The 6,000-nt window shown below is 45.6% G+C and overlaps 1 protein-coding gene across 3 annotated transcripts in view; it reads left to right on the top strand.

Moving 5' to 3' along the window:
• The window catches only part of Foxo3 (forkhead box O3), a 109,513-nt gene that overhangs the window by 9,752 nt on the left and 93,761 nt on the right, over positions 1–6,000 (top strand). The window lies entirely within an intron of this gene.

Below are 6,000 nucleotides of genomic sequence, written 5' to 3'. Positions count from 1 at the left end.
GCATGCCCTGCCTGAAGCCAGGTGTGCCCGTGGTCCCCAACACCATCTGCATGCCCTGCCTGAAGCCAGGTGTGCCCGTGGTCCCCAGCACCATCCGCATGCCCTGCCTGAGAGCCTCTGAACGATTGTCAGCAGCTCGTGTCTACTTCTGCACTCTCATGGGAGAACAGCTGGTCAGTGAAGTGAAGTTGTTGTGATCTTCTGTTTTTGGGGACATAAGCCTTGGAATAAGTCACCTGTGAAGGAAGTGGGGATCTCAGTCAGTCAACGTGGCAAGTCACTTCAGCAGGGCCAGCCTGTCGCTTTTCTGAGTTGGTTAGGCAAGCGACTTGGATAGAAGACCCAGATTCTGATTACAGCCCTGCCAGAGAGTCTCAGTAACTTTGCTCATTGTACTCATGACCCAGACCACTTTCCTCCCCTTCCCTGCTTGGGAAACCCAAAGGAACAGACAGTGCTGTGCTGGGTCTGTGCTGGGTCTGTGCTGGTGGAGTGCAGTTGTCTGGCTGGAGGACACTGCAGGCTGCTTTAGGCTGAGTGCCCTACTTCTCAAGGGTGCTTTGGGTTTCTAGTCTTGAGATCTTTTTTCTTTTCTCCTTCTCAGTGCCCAGTGACTGTTTTGAGATAACACTGCAGTGAAACAGACTAACTTCTCTGGTTGGCCGTGGTCAATCTAGCAGTTGTGCTATGCTTGGCCCGTGGCAAAGAAGCCAAGAGAAGCCGGGTTATCTTGGGGTTCCTCAGACCTGAGTTATCAGATGTACCCTAGTCTAGTGGTGAGGAAGTGCCTACAGGGCAAAGAAGGCACATGGACAGTTGGAGGGGGCCAGGCCAAGGCGGGAACTCTGCACCCCAGCCAGCAGCACAGACATCGGTTTCCCTCTAAAATGAGCGGGTGACAGAACCCACAGGGATGCGTGTCAGTGTCTAGCATTTGTTCATTGTTTGTTTCTTTGAAGGCCTGTGTGTGTGCCTGTGTAGGAAGGATCCATATTATATTTCTTCTGGCAGTTCACATGTCTCTTAAAATGGTAATTTAGTTCCTGAAGCCATCGAGAATCTAAATTCAGAGCCAGCAGAGGGAGTGCCCAGGTCTTCAAGCTGATTCGGAGTATATCTTTCTCTGTCTTGGTTTAAAGAACTCTACTATAGAGTGCTTTCATGACTGAATGTCATCATTTGAAAAGGGTAATTTGAGGTGGAGATTAAGACCTAGTAACTTTTTAAAAGGAAGCCTTAGTTTTCTAAGACCCGTGATCACTTCCTGTCTAAAATAGTTAAATGAGAGTTTTCTTAGAGTCTTGCTTTGTATCCCAGGCTGTCCTTGAACTTGCCGTTTTCCTAACTCAGTTACTGAAGGCTAGGGTCACATGCCTGTCAGCTACTCTCCACCAGTATGCTTTAGATGAAAGTATTTTCACTGCCCTTTGCGCCTTAGCATATCTGGTTGGTCCTGGTATCTGTAGGAATAATCATTTATGCCTGATACCAAGGCACTAGGGAGATGGCTTAAATGGTGAAGTGTTTACCATGCAAGTTTGAAGACTTGAGCTTGAGCCCCAGAGTCCACGTAAAGCTGGCTTGGCGGCCTGGGGAGGTAGCATGGGTGAGAGCACTTGCCTCAGAGCGTGAGGATCTGAGTTCAAATCCCAGTGAAGGCCAGGACATCACTGCCTGTGCCCCTAAAATTGTGAGGAAGAAGTAGAACTCCAAGAGCTTCCTGGCCAGCTTAGCCTCGAAAAGCAAGTGTCTGGTTCAGTGTCAGAGCCTGTCTTGAGACGGTAAGAGCCACCGTAGAAGACAGCTGCCGCCTCCCACCAGCCTCTGATGTGCGTTCATGAGCACACGCGCCTGGTGCGCACTGGTGTGTGGTGGGCACTTGTAATCCCAGCCCTGGGAGGTAGAGGCAGATAGACCTAGAGCGCTGTGGCTCAGCAGCCTGGCCCTAAGGGTCAGCCCAGACCACTTAGAGATCATGTCTCAGCAAGCAAGCAGGTAGAGTGAACCTAGAAAGCGACAAACTAGGTTGACTCTGGCCACCACATGCATGTCTATACACACACCCACCCACCCACACACTTATACACTGTTGAGATGTATACTTAATATGGATCTTTTATAGATCGTCTTAAAATCAGTAGACTACTCTGTTTTAGTGTTGTTTGCATTGTGGTCCTTTGATATTTTCCAAGCCTTCTCAGAGTCCTGTGAGCCTGAACAGTCTCTCTAGTTGAGTTCTGTTAGTTGTGGTCCTGGGGAGACTGTTAACTCTGAACTTCTTAACAACACTGTGGTGCTGTAATCTGTCATTACTCTTTGGCCCCCCCCCCCACGATGATAATTTTATTTAAATTTGGTGATTGTAATGAGTTGAATCATGAATTTCCACAATTCACAGCTACCTGGAACCTCAGGAGTGTGACCTTATTGGAAATAAGGTAATTGTGACCTGCTGAGCACTCCTACTGTGTCCCACCCAACCCGTCAACTGTGTGATTTTGTTTCTGTTTATTTCCTTATATTTAGTATTGATCCTAAGGGAAGGAAATCCAGGAGAAGAAAATGGTTTAAGATCACTGAAAACAGCTTGGGATTAAAGCACAGCCCTTGCCCTTCCTTTTATAAGCTCTTCTGCCTCCTGGAGTGCGTGTGGGACACAATAATTTAAAAGTTAAGCAGCAACCACTTAGAAGTTTCTGCATGCTGTTTGCTGTGCACTTTATGCTGCTCGCCAGTGGTGCTCACATTAATTCTGCAGAGTACTCCTGACCAGGGCTCTTTGGCTGATACTAGCTAATGCCTCTGTGAGCTGCTGTCAGGGTGACTTTTCCATTGCTGTGAAGAGGCCGTGGCCAAGGCAACTTACAGAATAAAGCCTTTAATGACTTGCAGTTTCAGAGAGCTGTCCATGCCCAGCATGGCAGGAAGCATGGCAGCAGACAGGAAGGAATGGTGCTGGAGAGCTTGTATCGCAAGACATAACTACGAGACAGAGAGCTGACTGGGATGGCATGGGCTTTTGAAGCCTCAAAGCCCACCTCAGTGACACACCCTTAGCAAGGCCACACCTCCTAATCCTTTCCAAACAGTTCCACTGCCTGGGAACCAAGCATTCAAATATATGTGAGCCTGTGGGGGCCATCCTCCTTCAAATCACCACAGCGAGTGAGGAGTGAAGATGGGCTGTGATTTAGCCTCTTTCCCTGGATATTTTCTTGGATTGAAAACTCAAGAAATCTGTACATGTCTGAGCCTTTAGTGGGAAAATAAGGGAACTTGAGACTTCTGCTTTAAGTCTGTAGATTTAGCAGTTCTGCTGTATGGTTTACTATGGTCACATACAGAGGGCACTGTGTAGAAACTGTAGGGTGACGTGTAGTGTGTGGCCATTCTGTTTTCTTTGAGGTACTTCTGCTTCCAGACGACAGGATATCTCTGCATTTGCAGCAGGTAGACAGATGATGGCACAGTCCCAATGAAAAAGTACGTTTCAAGAGAAAAAAAATTTTTTTTTACAAGTTCCTGGCAGAAGTTTGGCTTCAGAATCAGATTTCATAATTAAAGGTATTAAAAATATTTTTCTGAGGTGCTTGACTCTTCACAGCGCAGTTATTAGTGGGTTTAGCGGCAAGCTGCCAAGACAGACAGGGCTGTTGCATAATACGCATTGCCAGCCAGGTTAGGTTTATCTCTACTGAGGGGCTGGCTGCTTTTGTCTTCAAGGTACTGTGACTGAGCAGGTCCCAAAGTGCTAGTTTCAGTGGCCGCAGAAATGTATTCGCCATGTGCTAATAGAACAGAATGGCAAGCAGAATGCTAACTAGCACATGTTATTCTGTGTATGCTGGGGAAAGCTGGGCTGTGGCGTTCCCAGTGAAGATAGGTCACTGATGCCTGGAGAGTTTCCAGACGATGCACTGAGCCCCTTTGATAGCGGCAGTGTGCGGGTTGCCTCTGCCTGATAACTTGAGCAGCCAGCATGCAGACAAGGCGGGGTGAAGGGCGGAGGGCAGATGAGATGGCAGGTGGCAGTGCCCACAGTAGCCTTTTAAAAGAGGGTATACCTCTGGGTGTAAACCTGGCGTTTAAAGGTCCCATGAAATTACATTGGCTTGAGTTTGCTGAGTGTCTCCTTGGAAACTGGTGTTGTGATCTAGTGGAGGGCTGGGGTCCATCCGTGCTGGAGTGCTTTCCTAGCCGACCAGAACAATGTGCATAGTGCAAGCATTCATTCAGGCCACTCAGATCTCAACTGCTTTTTTCTGGAAATAGTTTTATTAAACTTAAAACTGGTATCCATTCATTATAAATTGTTCAGAAAATTACCTTGGCTCTGTAGGTCATAGCAAGCTTACACTGAGTGATGTTTAAAGCCTCCCACTTGCCACCCTCTCTGGATTTTTTATTTTAGTTCTCCTTGATATTATTTAATATTCAGTTGTGTTAATTTTCTTCCTTGTTCTAACAGTTTTCCAAAGCAAAACCCTTTGTCCTGAATGTTTCCACTTGAATCTTCGGGGTGTGTGTGTGTGTGTGTGTGTGAGAGAGAGAAACAGGCAGACAGACAAGCAGACAGGCAGACAGGGTCTTACTATGTAGTTCAATCTGGCCGAGAGTTGAATCCTGCCTCCTGACTGCTGAGATTTAGCATCAAGCCAGCACTCCCGACCTCTGTTTGAACTTTTCATGCCACTCTTTGAAATATGTCCACATGGTAAAAACTCCCCAGTTAGAAAGGTCAGTGTTGCATGGTCTTTCCAGTACTCACACCTTCAGCTGGCTCTGGGCCTCCAAGTTAAGGATTTGCTTAATTTCTCTCAGGTTTCATACATTTTCATTGAGTTCTGTTTTTAGTTTTCTTGTTTCCCCTAGTCATCTGTGCCTTTGGTCACTTGAGAAGGGCCGTCTCTCTTGACCGGTTCTTTTTCTGTGTAGCCCCATCAACAGCTTTGGTTTGCTGTTTACCAGTACACATATTGTACAAATAAATAGTAGCCCATAGGCTAACACAGTTTGAGGCAAGTAATTTTTGAGCTGAATTGAAGCTATGAGTTCATGCATTTGTCTAAATTTCTTTAGGAAACACAAAAAGATCAGACCAGCTGCACTGTTTATGTAACCCAAGAAGCAGGCCTGGAACTGATGACTGAAAACATCCTGGTCCTGATGTTGTGAGTGGTCTTCCTGCAGATGCTCTTGGTGCGCCTCTTTAGTGCACTGGGGCTCTTAGCTCAGGTTGCTCACTTCCTGGGTGAACTGGTCTACTGTTTCTTGAAATTAGTGTCCTAGATCAGGCCTTCTATCTCCAACCCCATCCAGTAAAGATACGTTTACAGTCTTCTCTTTGAATGGGTGCATGTCCTCTGCTGAACTGAACTCTCTCAGTCAGTCCTAGTTAGTTTCCTCCTTTCCAAGAACAATTCTTATTTCAGATGGAAAGACTCTGATTTTTGGCTTATTTTAGGCTTTAATCATGCACAGTTACTGACATGAATCTCGACTTGGGCAAGGGTTAGTAGGTGTTCTTTGACAGGTGGGTACGGATTTATTCCAATAATCTCATAAAATCATAGCCTGCTTCCAATTATGGGATATAGTTATGAGTTTAAGAATTTTCTAGATATTTTTGGAAAAAAAAATCAGGTGTATCTTTTGTGTAGCTTAGAGAAACAAGCCTGAACTGACCACTGGAAATGTCCTAGGCCTGATTATTAAGGCAGCCTGAAGCAGTTGCTGATGTGAGACTTGTGGGTACCCGTCCTGTGTCAATGAGGCACCATGAGCTAAATTAGGGAGGCTCTATGTGTTAGTGGAAACCATTGACTTCTAAAATAGGGTTTAAAAGATTACCGAGTGTATTTTTAAATAAACATTGCAATTTTCATTTGAAGATTTAAAGATCTCATTTGAAGATGTCTATATTCTATAATCAAATTTTAATTGACTAACCTGTTTAAATTTTTATGACGTAAAAATACACCTAGAATTTTGTTATTGGTC

Source organism: Microtus ochrogaster, linkage group LG9 (genome assembly GCF_000317375.1).
Source record: "Microtus ochrogaster isolate Prairie Vole_2 linkage group LG9, MicOch1.0, whole genome shotgun sequence".
Classification (NCBI taxonomy): domain Eukaryota; kingdom Metazoa; phylum Chordata; class Mammalia; order Rodentia; family Cricetidae; genus Microtus; species Microtus ochrogaster.
The sequence above is the reverse complement of the archived record's forward strand: the minus strand, read 5'-3'. Positions and strand labels throughout refer to the sequence as shown.